The sequence below is a fragment of the Sinocyclocheilus rhinocerous genome, unplaced genomic scaffold (genome assembly GCF_001515625.1).
Source record: "Sinocyclocheilus rhinocerous isolate Xijiao unplaced genomic scaffold, SAMN03320098_v1.1 scaffold2383, whole genome shotgun sequence".
NCBI lineage: Eukaryota > Metazoa > Chordata > Actinopteri > Cypriniformes > Cyprinidae > Sinocyclocheilus > Sinocyclocheilus rhinocerous.
The window spans coordinates 48,158-55,987 of NW_015664014.1; the positions used below are offsets into that span (position 1 = coordinate 48,158).

General features: G+C 36.8%; 1 pseudogene; it reads right to left on the minus strand.

The window, feature by feature from the left end:
- The window catches only part of LOC107729216 (uncharacterized), a 45,148-nt pseudogene extending 42,239 nt beyond the window's left edge, over positions 1-2,909 (minus strand).
- Positions 2,910-7,830: the final 4,921 nt, after the last annotated feature.

A 7,830-nucleotide genomic window follows, 5' to 3' on the forward strand; every position in this document is an offset into this window, starting at 1 on the left:
ACACACAGTGCCTTCACGACATGGTGGCGGCGGCAACAACAATACTACAGCGAGAATATAAGTTACGCCTTCTTTCTTTGCGTGAACGTTTGGGCGGCGTTATGCAAATCTTCCGAGATCGTGACGTAGGTATGTTGGGGCGTGTTAGAACGAGCCGTTTTAGGTAGGCGTGGCTGACTCTTAACTTTTATAAAGAATATCTCTTTGGATTTGAGACTTTAGTCTTTGCAACTTTACAGATCTTCTTTATGCACCAAGAGCTTGTAACACTCCAAAGAGAAAGGAAAAATTGAAATCGCATCATATGACCCCTTTAAATCCTAACCTACAAATGGATGGATGGAGAGATCAAAAAAGCATTTGTCAACTAACATTTTTGTCAGTAATCACATTAACAAAATTAATACTGTCTTAATAAGTCTTTAGCTCCCTCTTGAACACTACACTGCTGTGCACATTTTCTACACACTTCAAGCTGTGCCTGTGCCTCGCTTCTTCACTACATAACCATACTTATTTATAATAATAAATCTGAAATACAAACCTCAGTATGTTCAGTTTGCAATGTGGGCTCTTCAGTCCAGCAGAGAGCAGCTTCAGTCCTGAATCATGCAGATCATTGTTACTCAGGTCTAGCTGTCTAAGAGGGGAGGTTGATGATTGTAAAGCTGAGGCCACACTTGCACAGCACTGACCAGTGAGATTACAGCCAGAAAGTCTATAACAGAGGGTATAATTAATCTACACATGCAGTTTAATGCATAATTTTTTATATAATTTATTTTCTTCCCACACAGTTTTATCTAAAAATGACTCATTTAATCTGGTAAAATATTGAAATATTACTCTATTATAAATCTAAACAGAGTATTGCAGAACAATACTCACAGAGCTTGTCTGCAATTCATCACAGCTGGAATCAGTCTCTTTCTGCCTTCATCTGATGTATTGTATTTCATGAGATCCAACTTATCTAGCACCTCTTCTGACATCTGAAGCATGTGGGCTATTGCTGAACAATGAGCAGCAGAGAGTTTATTCCCTGAGAGTTTCTTTGATTTGAGAAACTCCTGAATCTCTTCATATAGAGTTGGATCATTCATTTCATGCAAACAGAGAAACAGATTGATGGATCTTTCTGCTGAGAGACTAGGTCCATTTTTGATTTTGTCTTTAATGTAAGTAATAGTTTTCTTGATGCTCTCCGAGCTGTTTGTTGTGTGTGTCAGCAAACCCTGTAAGAGTCTCTGATTGAAATCCAGTGAGATACCCAGCAGGAATCGGAGAAAAAGATCCAAATGTCCATTGTCACTTTGCAAGGCTTTATCAACTGCTTCCCTCTGCAAACTATGCAGTAAATCAAAAAACTGCAGGACATCAAGATTTTTGCTTACAAAGCAGTGAAACACAAAGACAGCAGCAAGGAACTCCTGAAAGCTCAGGTGTATGAAGCAGTATACTTTCCTCTGATAAATCACAGATTCCTGCTTAAAGATCTCAGTGCAAATGCCAGAGTACACTGAGGCATCAGTGATATCTATGCCACAATCTCTCAGGTCCTCCTCATAGAACATGACATTGCCCTTTATCAGCTGTTTGAAAGCCAATTCGGCAAGTTTCACAATCACATCTTTGTTTGACTCCAGAAGGGTTTCTGTATTTTTCTCAGCTTTCTCATTATACTTCTCATTTTTCATGTTTGTCTGAATCAAAAGAAAGTATATGTACATTTCTGTCAAAGTTTTAGGGATTTCTGCACTGTGATCTTGTGTCAGGATGTTTTGAAACACCATGGCAGAGATCCAGCAAAAGACAGGTATGTGACACATGATGTGGAGGCTTCTTGCTCTTCTAATGTGTGAGATTATTTTGGTTGCTTGATTCTCATCAGTGATTCTCTTTCTGAAATATTCCTCCTTCTGAGGCTCACTGAATCCCTGAATTTCTGTCACACGGTTAATGTATTCAGAGGGGATCTGGTTGGCTGCTGCTGGTCGGGAGGTGATCCAGATAAGAGCAGAAGGAAGCAGCTCCCCTTTGATAAGGTTTGACATCAACTCACCAGCTGAAGACGTCTCAGTTACATGAGCAACTTTCTCACTGTCTGAAAACTTCAGTGTTATTCTACTTTCATCCAGACCATCAAAGATGAACACAGTTTTACACTTATTAAAAATCTTTGAGTTAAGATCTCGAAGTTCAGGATAAAATTCAAGCAGAAGTCTGTGAAGATCGCACTGGTCATCTTTAACCAAGTTCAGCTCTCGAAATGGAAGCATGAACATAAAATCGACATCCTGGTTGGCTTTTCCCTCTGCCCAGTCAAGAATGAACTTCTGCACAGAGATGGTTTTTCCAATTCCAGCAATACCTTTAGTAAGAACAGTTATTGTTTTTCCATTTTTTAATTTTTGCTGCTCACATCCTGGTTTAGGTAAGAGATCAAAGATGTCATTGCAGTTGACTGGAGTGCCCTGTGAATGTGTTCTGGGTGTTTTCTCCATGCGTAAAACCTCATGTTCTTCATTCACCCCTTCACTCTCTCCTTCAATGATATAGAGCTGTGTGTACATTCTTTTCAGGAGGGTTTTATTATCTTGTAGTTTGATTCCCTCAAATAAGCTCTCATGCTTCTTCATCATTCTGGCTTTGTGAGTGTCTTTGACTTTCTGCAAGACATCCTGCACTGACTGGTGACTATCATGCTCCAGATTTTCAGTCCCCTTAAGCATTATGTCTGTCGGCAAGGCAGCTTCTATGTCATGCTGTCTGATGTGGCTCTGACATAAGGAGGCAGAGCAGGTTAAACAGGACAAAGATCTAAGCTTCCCATCACAACAGACATCACAGACCACATCAGCAGCACTATTGCAGCTGTGAGCTGTGCCAGCAGAGCTAGATCCTTCCATGACTTTGTGTGTTTGTAGAACAGCATGTTTTTTCAATCTCTTTCTGCACTGAGGACAGCAAAAATCTTCTGATTGTCTGGACTTGTCCCAGTAGCACTGCCTACAGACATTGTGTCCACAGGTGATAGAGACTGGATCTTGCAAAATCCGCTTACAAATTTCACAACTGGACTGAACCTGGGCCCATTTCGGTCCACCACTGTAATGGATTAAAAAAAAAAGTTGTTAAAATTACTGTAGCTGAGCTGTTAGCTCACATGATTTTGGGCTTAATTAATATTAATATTAATTTAAACCAAGCTTATATTTAAGTTTTTGTTCACACGTCACTGTAGGTGAGTGTGAGAGTGTCAGATAATTCCTTCCTAAATTACGGGGCGCCAGCCAAGGAATTTTGCCTTGAGAATAAATAACAATCATAGAAGATTGTTGAATAAATTAGAATTATATAAACGGGAGGAAATTTCTCATCTGACCCATCTAAGCAGTGCTGAAGTTCAACTAAAGTTGTATTAAATATACTTGTTTGTGCTAAAGTGGAACTATTCCAAGTATACTTAAGTACACTTTAAATATCCACTCTTGTATTTAAGTTTTGAAATGCAGAATTCACTCAGCATAAACTTCAAATGTATTTTGGTGACATTACAATTGTAATTCAGTTACACTGTAAGAGTGCTGAACATCCATTAATAGTATACTCATAACAAACTGAGGTCATGCTATGCTTTACTTTTAGTGACTTTAAAACACATTGCAATATCATTCCAAGTAAACTTGAAGTGTGCTGATGGCATCATTATTGTGTGCTTCCAATGCAATAAATTAATCTTTTTAAATTATGGCACAGCTTCAGAATTTGCCTTTTACTAACACCACCAGCATACCAGCCAAATCACTTATCCAGAGAACATCAGTGACACATTGGGGAACAGACATATGTACAATGAATGTAGTAAACACTACAGACTGGATTCGAACCCGGGTCGCTGCCACACAAGCGCACTCGCTTTACCAGTTGCGCCACCACACTGACATGCACCGTGCAAAACTTCTTTCTTTCTATGCTGTTACAAGTACTAGCAAACAGATTTTCTCCATCAATGACAGCACAAATTATATGGTTTGACTGCAAATCGCCGAGTCTTGATATAGGCGCAGTAAGCAGTGCGTGAAAATAAATGTGAAACGTCCTGTATAGAACAAAAAGTGTGTTAAACTTGAAGCTGTTAAAGAAATAAAGCCAGCGGACACAACATTAAATATCATCTGCAGAATGTTTTGCTTCCCTTTTATCTGGCATGATCTGTCATTAACGCTGCATGAAGCAATTGCATAAACCGGCATAACATTAGTTTTATTCTTGTGCACGCCCTAAAACACAGACAGTTCCGTTCGTTGGTGGAAGAATGTGAACATGCAAAACTGCTTATGTTTCAGTGAATGCGGATGGAATAAACCATCCGTAACATTTCTCTGCCCATTGTCTCTGCGTGCTTCAACTCTCAATGCACTGAACAACTACTCCTAATTTAAAACGCAATGAATTGATTTGGCGGTTTCACGGTTTCGCATTACGCTGCGAATTTATATGTGACGCATTAATTAAAATTATTTTAATACATTTTATGTTGTTACTTTTCATGGAGTTAACGTCTCTGAAATTATTTGGCATTTTAACTTTTTGTGTAATTTTTAGGGGACTTTATATTTTAACAGCCCGAAGGGCTGCAGTCCACATTTCAAAATACAACGGGCCATTAAAGAACCATTAATGGAAAAAGTGTATTAGTACAGGTGAATTGGAATGTATTAGGAATATACTAAAGTAATAAAACTTCTGATCAAGTAGGCTACGTGAATTTCTTTCACCATTTCAAACTGACTGAGTGAGCATGTCATTGGGGTTAAGAAGTGGGCATCCTCTTTCAAAGGTTTCGTCCAGTTAGTTTATATTATATACATATGTGTGTGTGTGTGTGTGTGTGTGAGAGTGAGAGAGTGTGTGTGTGTGTGTGTTTGTAGGACATATTTAAAGCAATTTTAGTGCTCAGAGAACACCATTATGAAAATCAAACATGTTGTAGATGGAATTAAGAACCTGGCCAGTATACTTTCTTAAAGATGAATACATATTTCATCCTTCCCCAATTGCATTTGTAAAAGATATACTATTTTCCATATTAATTTGTAGTGCACTAAGTTTGTGCTTGATAAAAGCATGAAATAACTACAGTACATTTACAGTGTATTTTCAGTTAGTACATAGACATGTAAGTCTATTTTTAGTATACTTATCATAAAATAAATATATTTTAAATACAATTTAGTATATGTATTTTTCACTAGGGTGATCACATGTTGAGTCTGAGCAGTGACATCTTGGACAGCTCCAAATGGGCTCCATTTAAACAACCTTGAACATGAAGGCTGTGGACGATGAACTTCTGAGCACTGAAAAGGTCCTTTGTCTGGAACACGCAGCCGGAGGGAACTTGAAGTCTGTTCAGAAGATCCAGACAATCTGGAACACGCATATGAAGGATCACTGAAAATACTATTCTGAGGTTGATGCAGAAGGTCCTGGCAATCTCGAATATGCAGATGGAGGATCGCTAAAGTGAAGATTCTGAAGTTGGTGCATAAGATGGGGGGGCATTCAGCTTGTGGTCATTGTTGCTGTTTCCAAACTTTCCAAATTCACTTCTTGCAGAACTTCCTTGTTTCTTTCTTCAAAGAGAAAGCAACTTAGAATACAACAACTTAGAGTTGAACATAGTAATTAGTACTTAGTACTTTCCTGAGAAGGTATTTGTATCCACAAATTGGCACCTTTCATAGTGAGTGTTCTGATTGGCTGATGATGGTGGCCACAGCATGGCCTCTCTCTGGCATGAGGTTTATTTGCATATATTTCACGTTTAGAACAATGTCTTTAAGGTTTTTACTATGCCTAATTCACTTTCCAAACCAATTCCAGATTAACCTACACATTGTGCTGAAAATATTAAAGGTCGACCAATAGTGGATTTTACCAATACCAATAGCTAGGTTGGACCACACTGGCCGATAACCGATTAATCAACCTATCGTTTTTAAAAATGGATAATGAATGAAAACTAAAATAGTGCTGAACTTAATAGTATGTTAATTTTCTGTGTGCATGGAATTCCCGGATTAGATGCTACATTTAAAATTTGATGTATGCATCTGAGGACACTGCATGGGATACTGTTTCCCACAACGGAACGCGCTCCATGTGGCATTTCATCTTCAAATGCGTGAGTGAACTGGAAGCAGGGAATAGTAATTATAAATGTAACACTTTTTTATGTACGTATATACATGTTACTGTAAACTACAAACTATTGCTCTGTATATAAAAACAATATCGTTAGTAGGACATAAATTGTACCTTTATCTCTATGGCACGTTTCTGATCAAGTCAAATGACGTCACCTTTATCTCTATAGTGCTTTATACAGTACAGATTGTTTCAAAGATATTAAATAATAATAATATTGCAATAATATAATATATAAATAACATATAATATGTGACCTGTGCTGGCAAAATGAGTCACAATGAGCACATTTTCAAAAATGAGTTATTTTTGTTATTTATGTTTTTTTGTTTTTAGTTATTTATTTTAGTTATTTATGATGTATGATTTGTTGGAATTGGATGAAAAATTACGGCGCTACACCCGTTTGATGTCGATATAGTCAGCAAAGTCAATTTTGAGAAAAATCGAGTTAAAGTTTTCTGAAGGTTGCAAAGCAAAATCACAGAGCAATGTTGCATCTTTTCCTCCAGTTCTTTTCTTAATAATAATTACCATATTAATAATCACAATATAGCTATTTTTTTGTTTTATATTTGTTATTATAAATAAGAACAGAAAAGAAAAGAAACAGTAGTCAAATATAACAAAAAAAACAAAAACAAAAAACAAATAATGCATTACCTTTTTCATTTTACATATAAACAAAACCATTCAAGTAAGAAAAACAAATAATCAAATGTAAAAATCCTTTTAGTCTGTTCATTACAAATAAATTGATTATTAAAACTACAAAAGCAGTTCAATCAAGAACAGCAAGTGATTCCCTCTTTTCTTTTATTGTTAGATTACCATTAATGAGGCGGCCTATATTAAGACCTAATGTAATTCAAGGATCTAATATTATGTTACACATGTTTTTCCCCAACAGTCTCCCAAATGTTCACTTAAGACATAGCAGATTATGTTTGCATGAATACTTAAATACTGTAATTCTGTGTATATGTGTATATTTATCGGGATCGCACGCAGTCGGAAGCGCCTTTATGCACGCGCCTCGGATGACAGCGAGCAGAGAAAGGGTACTCCTCTCAGAAAACGTACAAATAAAGGTAATTAAACATCTAAAATTATTATTTAGAGCATTGGGATCGCTAGACGAGGGCTTAATGAACTAATTTTTGTGAAAACCTCAAAATCAACTAAAATCAACATTTTTCACTTTGTTTGCCTGTAGCTCAAAATTAGCCCGTGCACATTCCGACTCATTTTGCCAGCACAGGTCACATGTAAAAATTAGGGATGCCCCGATACCACTTTTTCCAGTACTCGCCCGATACCGATACTTTTATTTTTGGTACTTGCCGATACCGAGTACTGATACCAATATTTTTATTGCATTTGTAAAGAGTATGAGTTGGTTAACTTCATTTATCAAATAGATACAGTCAAACCAAAATTTATTCAGACACCTTAGACACCTTCCACATTATCACAGTTTATTCGCTATAGTTTAGAAAATGGTAATAAAATATGACAAGAACTCAGAGTTAAACTGTGTCAGAACAAATTCAGCTTGATAATGTTAGATAACTTTGATAGAAAGGTATGTAATAGATTACAATCAACCAAAAATTA